This window comes from Plectropomus leopardus, chromosome 19 (assembly GCF_026936395.1).
Source record: "Plectropomus leopardus strain MGB_pleo_1.0 chromosome 19, ASM2693639v1, whole genome shotgun sequence".
Taxonomy (NCBI): domain Eukaryota; kingdom Metazoa; phylum Chordata; class Actinopteri; order Perciformes; family Serranidae; genus Plectropomus; species Plectropomus leopardus.
The window spans coordinates 9,744,373-9,757,333 of NC_142194.1; the positions used below are offsets into that span (position 1 = coordinate 9,744,373).

Consider the following 12,961-nt stretch of genomic DNA (forward strand, 5'->3'; position numbering starts at 1 on the left):
TTCCTCTCTCTCTCTCTCTCTCTCACTCTACACCTTTGTCATTCTCATTGCCGCTATCACTCTTTCACTCAGTCCTCCAGCGTTTTCTCCTCTCCCCACTTTCTGCATCTCCCTCTTTATCTGCCTCACTGCCTTAACTCTCCCGCTCTCTTCCACTGGTGTCTTTTTCATCATTTTCCTTCTGCCTCTCTTTCTCCTTGTCATTGTCTCTGTCTTGTAAAAGTGGGTCAAACATGAAAGCAGTGTTAGATCTGGATGGGAGCTGGAGCACAAGCTGGAGGGATATTATAGAGTAAAGGCAGCGCATGAACTCAGCCTCTTGCTTAAATCCTTGATATCCTCCTTTTTATAGATGTGATCTTCACTCTGTTGAACGAAATTGTCTCTTAATGACTCCACTGAAGTCTTTAACCTCAGATACAAAGCCTATAAAGTAAACTTTAAGAGCTATTATGTAAGATCTCTACGTGAGGACTAGTATAAAGCTTTCAATTCAGGTTGCTAAAGTAACCTTGTGTCCAGGGCCATAGCATTGACACTGCTACCTGTTTGTTGTGTGTGCTTGTCACACACTTAAACCGAGGCTGAAGAACAAAGCTCGGTCTGTTTTTGAGCCATGGTCACAGGAGGAGTCTAATTCAGATTCCTACACCAGGCTGTACTTAAACCACAACAATAAACCCCCACTCTACGGCACTGATACTTGTATGAGGAAAAAATCTGCCACCATAAGCAGAAAACAGTTAATACATGGGTGTGATCAGTATGCATGCTAATGCATATAGTGCAATCAGTTCAAGTGGTATTGAGGGAGTGCTTTGAGTTAATGTTGGGACTGCAGAGAGTGGTATTATTTAGCTCGAGCTCACAGTGTTTAGTGCAGTGATAGAAAAAAAACCATTATTATGACAACAATAATCCTCACTTAATGATTTTCTAAATTAAATGCTGAATCCTTCCTTCAAGATGGCAGTAATGTCCTATCATTCAGCTTGAATCTGTAAACGCTCCATCAGTCTGTCACTAAATATGAAAATCATCATTAGTGATGGTAAATATCTATCTATCCAGTGGTGTGCACAGTGAGAGGGCAGAGGGGGTGCCTGCCTCTGCTGCTCATGCTCTGAGTACCCTGTGTATCCTTGTAGTGGGTCCAGCTGTCTCCTGAGTGCTGATCTGGTTGCTTCTGCTGCCCCTCTGAAGAGCCAAGGAGTCCTTCTGGTTCTGTTTTGTGAAAAATCCCTTTAAAGCTGGTGTAGGTAGTTTCATTCAGAATCCCATAATAAAGTTTAAGCATATTGTATTCAAGTGGACTGAGAGAAAACTAGACTTCTGCACCTCCTTTAGAAGATCTAGCCCATTATAGGAGTCTTTGGCCAATCACAAGTTACTTCAGAGGGGGAGGGTGGATGAAGTTTTTCTGCGGGTAAACCCAGAAGCCAACGTCGCCCTGGTTCCCTTGTTAAAAAGTATATGCGATTTTTGCATTGGATTTAGGATCACATACTCTCTCCACATACTCCACCCTCAGTGGTGTCGTGGTAGTTGATGAGGTGTGTGTACTAGGTAGATGGGTAGGTTATGGGGGAGGAGCTAGATACTTTTCTATATATTTCAAATTCTTTTAGGTTGATAGGTGGGTACAGTGTAAATGGCCAGAAAAAGATCCTCTGATGTCCACTCAATTCACTTTGTGCAATGCTCAAACTGTGATGACAACTTTTTTTTCTGGGGACAGTTTTGGTGCCCCCCCTTAGGATGGTGCCCTTGGCAGCCTCCTGTCTTACCTATGGCACTGAAAACGGCAACCTAATGTCTCAGTCGTAGCGAACACATATGAAGATACTGTCAGGACTCCACAGGATAGGCCATAGTAAAAGCTACTGCAGCTACGATGGTTTGACCACTTTGATTTGAATCATTACACTGTATTGCACTTATGATGTTACTCTCACAGATAAAATATCTCATCATGCATGGAAAAAAATCGATCAGGCTAATTCTAATCATTTGACATTCACCACCGCCTCCACACTTCTCGCAAAATGATCACCTCATCAGGATGTTTTTATTAATGACATTCAGGAACAGTCTCCTCGTATTCCTTACAGAAAACCACACCCTTTCTTCTTTAAACAAGCACAACGATAATCTGACTAATATTTGATTAGGCATGAGTGCTTGTAGGCCTCTAATATATAAATTGGTAGCCCTGCTTATGCTGAATGCCTACCTTATGGGACTGAATACCAGCTTTATGGGACTCGCCCTTTTTTTCCCCTCAAATGCAAATACCAGAGGCTTACTGAGCAATTAATAAAGCTGTACAGTAGAAACATGTCATTTTTTTTGACAAATTGTGTTTGAATAGAGGACATAATATGACTAATCTCAATGTCTATGGGACATTCCTATATAAACACCATGATAAGTAACAGAACAGAAAAGATGGGCGTTATCTGAAATAACATCAACTTGCTGAAGCCGTTGCGAGCAGAATGTGTCTGAAGTCTATGTAATTCTTTGAGGCCTTTCACAACTCATCGTTTCCTCATTTCACAAATCGCTTACTGACGCAACATCTAACACTTCCTCAGAACATTAAGAAGGGAAACTGACTGACAGACAGAAGAGGACAGAGGAACTAAGAGGGTCACCAGGCAGGGCTTTTGATGTTTATTGAACCGCATATTCTATCAGCAGTCAGTAAAAGATGACAATCAATAAATCTGAGTTCTAATTTTATGGCTTCGCTCCCTGAATGGTGCAGAGAGCTTTTACTAGAGAGCAGTTTTAAATGAAATGCAACCATAACAACAATATTTCATATTTATTGTCTTTTGTTCATCAATACTGACCTCTTAAAAAGAACCCCTGTGCACTTTTTTTACTTTTATATATTGTCAATCTAATAACAAATGTCAACAACAGTCAGATGATGTTTTTTTTTCCTTTTTTTTTTAAATTGCAAGACAAAAAACAGAACACTGAGAAAACTAATGAACACCAACATGAAAACAACATCATGAAAAAAGAAAACAGGTCAGGTCAACAAAAATTTTGCAATGGTCAAGGATGTTGATTTAATGTTAGTGTATGCGGTGTGTGTGTGTGTGTGTGTGTGTGTGTATGTTAACCCCCCCCAGCTGTAATGCTATTTATCAGTCTAGATTGTTTAATTTGATTTGCAAAGTTTTGTAGATATTGGCCACAGAGGTGTCTGTCTTATCTCAAATATAATGGAACATGATCAGTAAATACAGGCATAAAATCCACTTCTCTTTTCTTGTGCCCTCAATCAACTGATCATGAATGTTTCATGTCAGGTTTTCATGCAAATAATAGCACAATCCGTGTGACAGCAATGCAGTCAGTATAATTGTATTGTGGTTCACTTGACTTGACAAAGTTGATTATATTTCAACTTCATGTATCTGTAATTTGGAAGATTTTTTTCATCTCCCCCAGTAACTGAAAATCTGAAATAAGTGTGGTGTACCACAGGGGTCAGGTTTTGGGCCCTCTACAATTGGACATGAATGCTTCCTATAGCTCTACTACTAAAGTTATACTGACAGCTCACAGCTTTGCATTGCACTTGGATCTTAGTCTTACTAACAAGAGGTTTGTCAACAGCAGAGATTTCCTGCCTTCGTGTTGGCAACAGCTCTAGCGAGAGGCTATATGTTTTCGGCTTGTGTGTCCATCCTTTTCTGGTGAATGCGATATCTCAAGAACACCTTGATGGAATTTGCTTTAGTTTGGCACAAACATCCACTTGGACTCAAGGATTAACTACTTGGATTTTGGTGGGCAGAGGTCTAAGGTCAGGGTCACTGTGACTTCACATCTGTCACATTCCTCTGGATGTGATATCTGAGGAACCAGACAGCACTTGGCTTGTGTTGCTAGAAGTGCAAAAGAAAATACAGTTGAAAAATGCAACAGAGATGTATCTGTTCAAAAACCATGACCTGGTTGCAGACCTTGCTGTGAGCAATATCATGCAGAAATGGTTTCTTGCAACTACACTAGAGTAGATAAAGTTTTAGCTCAACCAGAGAAGACAACATTAATGTTTACATCTCGCACTATCATGAGCACAAGCCTCTTGTTCAAGGGTAGATGCATGCTTCCCTCAGCACTGTACTATCATCATCGTCATCTTTAGTGGCTTTGGTCAAATAGTGATCATCAAGTAATTTGTATTTAATTATAAAAAAAACCCCCAACAAATCAGAAGTAGATTTTCATAAACTAAAAGATAATAGATACTCACTGTTGATTAGAGGGCAGTTGTGGTTACTTAGCACGACAGTCTCTCAGAGTCTGAAATGGGAGGTTAATCTGACCAAAATTGTTTAAAAAGCACAAGGTCATTTCCTGCAATTGTTCTAAGATTGTCATTGTGGTTGAGTAACTATTGATTCACTTTTACCGCATCTTAAGTTAGTCAGGCGTGACAGTTGTACCGTTCCAGCAAAGAGACGGCCGGACAAAGTTGCCAAAGCATCTTGGCTGCGACTGCATTAATTTCCTTCCTTTTATGGTAAATGCGTTAAAGACACATGTTCTTCTAAATGTTCCCCCTTCTGGCCAGAGACCTCGGCCTTGCAGTCTGTATCGTGATGCTGTTCGGCTGTTTAACCCAGATGCAAAAGGCATTCTCTAAGATAGCCAGTAAGCACTATCTCATCATGTGTTACCACTAGAGGTTGCCCTTTGGGCAAATTCACTCAGTTTGGTTTAGCTCATTTTAGTCAAGCTTTTCCCACAATAAAAGGCTTGTTTGTTAATGATGGCACAATAAAGTTTAGAGCTCTGTTTTCATTGTGGTTCCTGATACATAGACAGCCTGAACAATACATAAAAACAATTGGCATGGCAGAATCTAAAAAAATACACGCTCATTTTGATTATTAAAACGACCAAGGACAACCTAAATAATCAGACAGAATTATAAATCAAAATTTAGTTTTCGTAATAAATAAAACTGGATTGGTAGTGCAGTTAACATCAAAAAAGAGAACTGTTCCACCTTTCTTTGTATCTCAACTGCTTCTGTGAATCGTAGTTCTACCCAGACAAAAATCATTTACACTAATGTAACGCGGCTGTGTCTCTCACTGGAGAAATTGTTGTTTGTGATATGGTGCTCTGTTGTTAATTACTTTTTATGAGTTTTGATTCTGTCTACTTAATTTTTAACCTTAACCTTTTGTCCCCAAGCAACTGATCTTGGATGTTTTCCAGGCAGGAACTAATGAATCAGCAATAATGCCGGTATGTTGTGGTTCACCTGATGTGACACATCTGATAGTATTTCAACTGTGACCAACAGTCTGTAATCTGTAATTTGAAAGATGGAAACTTTTATATCTCCCTAAATTTATTTAAACCTGGAATCCCTGATCCAGGTCTACTCTCCTTCTCGCCCACTACGCTCTGCATGCGAAAGACGCCTGGTGCTTCCAGCCCAGCACGGCTCTAAATCTCTAGCCAGACTCTTCTCTTCTGTTGTTCCCAAATGGTGGAACAAACTTCCAAACTCTGTGCGTTCTGCTGAGTCCATTTCTACTTTTAAGAGACAATTGAAAACTCACTTAACCTGACTCTTCTCCTCTTTGCCCTTTGGGGCAGAGTAAGTCAGATGGTCCAAAACCCAGCACTTAATGATTAACAAAGTTGTGCGATGTTGTATGTTGATTGTCATCGTAAGTAGTGATACTGAGATTGTTGAATCTCAGATGCTGAGATCGCTACTGGTTATTACTTTGGTTTCCTTAAAAAAAAACAAAAGAAAAAAAAAAGAAAAAGGGGGAGGGGCTGTGCGGCACTTCTTCTAGACAGCAATACCTGTGACCAATCACACCTGAAGCACTTTTTGCACTTACTAAGGGTTTTTTCCTTAAGTCTAAATTCTTGCTTGTGTTGTACGTCGCTTTGGATAAAAGCGTCTGCTAAATGAAATTGTAGAATTGTAGAATTGTAAATCTGAAAAATTGTTGGTGTCCCACAGGGGTCAGGTTTAGTGCGCTCTTCATTTTAACTGAATCCTCACTTTAGTAATACAGTATGTAACATCCAATACCATAGTTGTACAAACAACTGGTACTTTTGCATTGCCCTTGAGGGACCATAGCCCAACTAACACAAAGTTGGTAAACAGCAGATTTTCAAAAACATTTTTCGGTTTTCTGTCTATTCATCCCATTCTCGTGAATGCGTTATCAGGAGAATGCCTCGCAGGAATTTCCTTAAATTTTGCACAAATGTTCACTTGAACTCCAAGATATACTGATTTGATTTTGGTGGTTAAAGGTCAAGTTCACTGTGACCTCATGTTTGTACCATCCTCTTTTATATGATATTTCAGGAATGCTTTGAGAGAATTTCCTCAAATTTGACCCAGCCGTCCACTTGTATACAGTGATAAACTGATTGGATTTTGGTGGTGTTGGGTCAAGGTCACTGTGACCTCACATTGCAAAAATGTGTTATTATATTGCACACACTCAAAATGTATTCTGACATTTGCCATCAAGCACATGGCTAGCCTTAAATAGTTGATCTATCACTTTGATCTATACTGAAATATCTTGAAAACAATTTGATGGATTTTCATTAAAACTGGTCAGATTTTCATGATGCTCAGAGGATCAATCCCAGTGACTTTGGTTATTCCCTGACTTTTCATCTAGGGCTACTAATAGGTCCAAGTTTTTGACCTTTTAAGATAAATTTCTACTTCCATCTACAAAGTGGACTGTTGCACTCTTACACAATATGGTTTGCTGCTGTGAAAACTCATTTTTACAATCCACAGCTGGAAACAATTCACTTCTGTTTCAGTAACATAAACTAACATTGCCCTGCTGTTTTAGGAAATTGCATTACTTTACTTAAAAAATTACAAATTTTGAAGGCCTCTTTTAGAGATCAAATTCCTCTGTGGGAATCAATTGGCTTGTTTCTTGGTGCGACAAACTTTTGAGGAAAGTTAAGAGGCATTATTAAATGGACTAACACATTGTTGGTTTTAGCCTTTTTATGTATTTTTTTCCACTGTAACAAAACTATAGAATATCACCGGACTTATCCTCTGAGCAGCAAAAAACAAAAAGAAAAGAAAAGAAAAGAAAAGAGCATCCCCAAAACATTTTCCAAAAATAACATGACTATCGACTTTCAGCTGTTGCTTTTCCATCCCTGTTATATTTTTGTACATTTTGGGTCCAATCCAATCAGTTGAGTCATCAGAGCTCCCACTGTATTTCCTTAAAAAGAAGCTTGGGAAGTGTATTAGCCTGATAGAACAAGGGAGGAATGGGATAAGGCTTGTAATGCGTTTTTGGTGGCATTGTGTCGCATTAACATCCCAGTAAGAGCTGTCTGATCGAATTATGGTGAGACTTAAAGCGTCTGTTGAGAATGTTTTTAGTGTAACAGGAGGCTGCACTGTGAAAGAGAGACACAGAGAGGATGAGAAAATACATTCAACAATAAGGCGTTATCATTGACTCAGGGGTATGAAGTAGACAACAGACGGACAGACAGACAGACTGACTAACAGGCAGGATCTCTCATTCATTCTTAGGATATTAATGGTTCTCTCCATGTTCTGTCTTGTTCCTGTCTCATTTCATCTGTGACCACCACACTGAGGCAGGGTTAGGCTCTTAGAAACCACACTTAGTAGCGTGCAACATTTAAAAAACTCAGACACTTGTATCTTCTTTTTTTTCTGTACTTTTTTGCAGATACAGGGAGTCTTTAGGTTTTTAACCTGCATGGTGATGCTGGTTGATCAGTCTCCTTGATCCAGACTGTATCTCAACACGCACTGGATGGATTCCCATAAAACATTACAGCTCTGTTGGGTGCTGTTTCCGTACTAGGCAGTGATTTTCCTTGTTGGTGCAAGCGTAGAAACTCCTCAGTATTTGAGGGGATTTTAGGAATTTCTTCAAGAGTCTCAGGCAGTGGTGGATAAAGTACTTGACAGCCACACTTGAGTAAAAGATATCTTACCAGAAAATGACTCACTCGTGTAAAGTGGTCAGAATTGTTAGGGTTATGAAGTTTATTTCTTTCTAACATTCAGCACCTTAAAAACGGAGTGTACATCACACTTGAAGAAAAACAGGATCTTTGTCACGACCTAAAGGATTTTAAGAACAAAATCCAGTTTTTCCTTCCCAGTTCTTCATATGTCTGTCCCTCCCTTCCTCCTTTGCTTCCCTATTTTGTAGTATCTAACTAAAACACTTAGGGGAAATGTGGTGGAGTAAAAGTAAGTTGACACAAATACAAAAAAATCAAGTAAAGTACCAAAGTAACAAAGCAGTTTTACTTAGTTACATTGCACCACTGGTCATAGGTGAAACATACTCTGCTTTGCTTGTCTCCCCATTGAGTCAGCATGCAGCACCTGGTTCAGGCCTTCTGTGATGCCGATAACATGAAACTTTCCACTGATATGAAAGGGAGCATATTTCCTTCGGTGCTTCTTCTCCCAGTCCACTATAATCTTTTTTCTTGTCCTTTTGTTTGACTTCTCTAGAATTTTCTCTCTTTGGCATGTTTGTTGACGTTTATTTTATTACTCCTTCCCTGCTTTGTCTGTCAAAGCACTTTTTTAACATCTGTTTTTAAAGGTGCTTTATAAATGAAGTTATTATTATTATTATCTCCTTTGTTTTGCAGAAGTTCAGGAACTGTCCAGACACCCACAGATCCGGTCTTCTTGGCCTTTTCCTTGTTTTCTGTGATCAGGCCCACCACAGCTGTGACCTCAGCAGACTTGATGACATACTATTACTATATAATAGACTTATTGTGACATATACTGGTTATGATAATTTATTAATGATGATATTTTTTATTATTTTCTTTGGCATATCATAAAAAAAAGAATGGTTTGTAGTATTGGCAGAAATCAGCATGTTGGCAAATATAGATATTTGATTTTAAAGTCAATATCTGCTGATACCAATGATGTGCTGATATTATCGTGCATCTCTAGACTTTCGAGATGTGATTGGACCGATCACATTCCTGATACCGAAACAAGTCATTTTACGGTGTTTTTGAAGCCCCAAAAATGTATCCATTGATTTAGAGACACTTCTTTCTCAGTGTGAAAAAGTCTTTTTTGTCCCAGTGGCATCATGTGACAGACCTGTTTGACAGACTTCCTGGGGGGCTGTTGTAAACTCAAAGTTTTGTTGTATCTCTAATCTCTTACATCTTGTGTAGCAAGAACCACCAAAGATCTGCTTGCAGAGCACTTTTGAAGTGACTCTTGGTTGCATAAAATTATAGTCATATAGTCATTATTCACTATTCTCACATCTTACTGAATTAGTGTTTTCATATAGAGAAAGTATGTGGATTGATTTGCCTTTTACAAATGTAAATGAACGTAAAAACTCCAGCACGCTGTTTTGATTACATGTGTGGTTTTGAACCTTTTTTTCCATTCAGGAAACTGCGAAAGGAATGTCAGCATGTTTGGGTAAAAAAAGTAACAAAACAAGTGAAAAGACTTTCAGTCACAGTTCACACACAGTGTGGTCAGGAATTAGTTTCCCTGAGCCAGACATGAAAGCATTTCAGCAGAGGGGTCACAGCGCAGGCCAGCCTGTCAATAAATGGCTCATGTTCCATATTTTAATAGAAGAAAAATAGGAAGCCTTGTTAATGACAAAATATAATTAGTTGGGGGTCACTCAAAATAAGAAAGTCAGTTAGGGTTAATACATAATTCATATGACCTCTTCACTCATGCTGACCTTTCTTGGGTTACGGCCCCTCAAGCTGTGGAGTGTTACCATGGCACCGGGTCCCAGAGGAAATGGAAATTGTCAACAAAGAGGCTTTTTGTCAATTGGCTTTTTGTGCACGATAAAAAACATGATAGTTTGGCAAAAATAGCTCAATTATACTTTCCCTTGTTATTGACTGGTGGCAGTCACTTGGGTAAAAGCTTTGTGTAGCCACATATTTAGATGTTGAAGGAGGATATCATTGTGTTGTTGGTGTTTTGTTCATGTATCATGTGTCACTCTGAAAGAGGAACTTCTCACCTTGTCCTGTTATGAAATATCTGCTTATCAGTTGCTTATCAGTTTCTGTAGAAATGTCGCGTTTAGTGGAAAACAGTTTCTCATACAGAAGAGATGATGATAATAATGAGATGTGGTGAGGTCATGTGACAGTTTCTGACGCTGTGTTCTGGGAACTTTATTTGAGCAATCCAAACTTAATTGCTTTTATGGTGCTATATCGTGAATCACAGTTTCAGCATGCTGACTGAGTTACATCATGATGGTGTTATTCCTTGATGGTCAGCATATATGATCAGGATAGACTGAAATCAACTATGATTGTGTTGTATGAGAATACAGAAACCTGTACTCTAAGTTGAATTTTCCCTTCAATTAATAGAATTTTTTTTATCTGCATGTAGATTGAAGTGCACTGCCCCCTGTTGGCGTAAAGTATTACCTACACAGGTCAAGAAATCTGAATGATTTTGGGTGATGGGTGCAGTGTTGATGAATGTATCTTCAATGATGACTTGTGAGTCTGTCTTTTCATTGAACAGAATGGAAATGTGCATATACAATAGTTAAAGAAACAGGAAACACCAAAACGCTTTGTTACTGTGCATGTTTTGAATTTGTTTGAGGTTTTTCACTTTTTATTTGTATTACTGTCAGATGTGGTTTTTGAGGGAAACAGATAGTAGATCTTATGTATCTCCCTTTAATGTATTTTCTCTGTTCCTGCTGGTAATTACTTAAAGCTCTTGCGGTTACTCACTCTGGCATACATGAATACACATAATGAGAGATTAAAAACAGGAATAAAGTACTATAGCTATACAGGAATTTTAACTGTCTGAAGAGAGGTTTACAGTTTTTAAGGAATAATAAAGATCTTTTGAAAGGGGTTGAAAGGGGGGTTTCTTATCGTCAATGTCTAACATGAAGTAAGTGGCGGTTGGCAAGCCTCCGGTTTTAAGGAGCAGGCAAGGGCACTGCTATTGAGGCTAAGCAATATACTGGCCATAGGGGGGCAGCAGCAAAATGTATTTTAGTCATTTTTTTGTCACATTCTTTATGACATACTAAACCTTCTTCTAGTTTTGAATCAGTACAATTCACTGTTTTTTTTTGCTTGTTTTTGACATCTTTATGACATGCTATGCTGTGGCTTTTTCTGAAATATTTTTTACTTTATTTGTGGTATACTGCACTATGACTTAGAATGATTTTTTTTGCATACTTTGACATTTTTATGGTATATTATAAAATGACATGTTTGTGCTATTTTGGATGAATGTGAAAAGACTGTATGCAGAGATTGATAGTTTCATGGGGAAACTTGCTTTTCAAGCCCATAGAGGGATTTCTGGGTTTTCTGTCTCCTTGCCTCTTTTTCTTGTTAATGTATGATGTTGTTTTTAATATGTGCTAAATAAATCAATTCAAAGTGAATCACGTTATACTTTTACTATACTGTGACTTTTTTGTCCCATTTTGGACAATATACTACACAATATTTTTTTTTAATCTTATTGAGGATGCCATACTATGGTATTCCATACAAGATTAGATGACGAACATTAGAATGACTTTTTTGTGCTATTTTGGACAACATACTTTACAACGATTTTAGCAAATGTCAAAATATGTCCCGAAAACAGCTTGAAACAGCATAAAATAGCATGCCAAGACACGCCATAGCATAAAATATTGCAGACATGGCCAAAAACACCATAATTTAGCATGATGAAAAAATGACTGAAAAGGCAAGGCTATAGTATGGAAAAATGTCAAAATATGGCACGTCCCAAAAACAGCTTAAAACACCCCAAAACAGCATAAAATAGCGTGCCGAGACTGGCCGTAGCAAAGAAAGTTGCAAAAACGGACAAAAACACCATGAAATAGCATGCTGAAAAAATGAGCGAAAAGGCAAGGCTATAGTATGGAAAAATGTCAAAATATGGCACGTCCCAAAAACAGCTTAAAACACCCCAAAACAGCATAAAATAGCGTGCCGAGACTTGCCATAGCAAAGAAAGTTGCAAAACGGACAAAACACCATGAAATAGCATGCTGAAAAATGAGCGAAAAGGCAAGGCTATAGTATGGAAAAATGTCAAAATATGGCACGTCCCAAAAACAGCTTAAAACACCCCAAAACAGCATAAAATAGCGTGCCGAGACTTGCCATAGCAAAGAAAGTTGCAAAAACGGACAAAAACACCATGATTTAGCATGCTGAGAAAATGAGTGAAAAGGCAAGGCTATAGTATGGAAAAATGTCAAAATATGGCACGTCCCAAAAACAGCTTAAAACACCCCAAAACAGCATAAATTAGCGTGCCGAGACTTGCCATAGCAAAGAAAGTTGCAAAAACGGACAAAAACACCATGAAATAGCATGCTGAAAAAATGAGCGAAAAGGCAAGGCTATAGTATGGAAAAATGTCAAAATATGGCATGTCCCAAAAACAGCTTAAAACACCCCAAAACAGCATAAAATAGCGTGCCGAGACTTGCCATAGCAAAGAAAGTTGCAAAAACGGACAAAAACACCATGATTTAGCATGATGAAAAAATGAGCGAAAAGGCAAGGCTATAGTATGGAAAAATGTCAAAATATGGCATGTCCCAAAAACAGCTTAAAACACCCCAAAAGAGCATAAAATAGCATGCCGAGACTTGCCATAGCAAAGAAAGTTGCAAAAACGGACAAAAACACCATGAAATAGCATGCTGAAAAAATGAGCGAAAAGGCAAGGCTATAGTATGGAAAAATGTCAAAATATGGCACGTCCCAAAAACAGCTTAAAACACCCCAAAACAGCATAAAATAGTGTGCCGAGACTTGCCATAGCAAAGAAAGTTGCAAAAACGGACAAAAACACCATGAAATAGCATGCTGA

At 38.4% G+C, this 12,961-nt stretch overlaps 1 long non-coding RNA gene across 1 annotated transcript in view; it reads left to right on the forward strand.

The window, feature by feature from the left end:
- Positions 1–11,469, forward strand: part of LOC148186311 (uncharacterized) — a 33,633-nt gene extending 22,164 nt beyond the window's left edge. The window contains exon 3 of the long non-coding RNA XR_015774967.1: positions 8,707–11,469. This is a non-coding gene — a long non-coding RNA (uncharacterized LOC148186311). The remainder of the gene's footprint in view (positions 1–8,706) is intronic.
- The last annotated feature ends 1,492 nt before the right edge of the window (positions 11,470–12,961 follow it).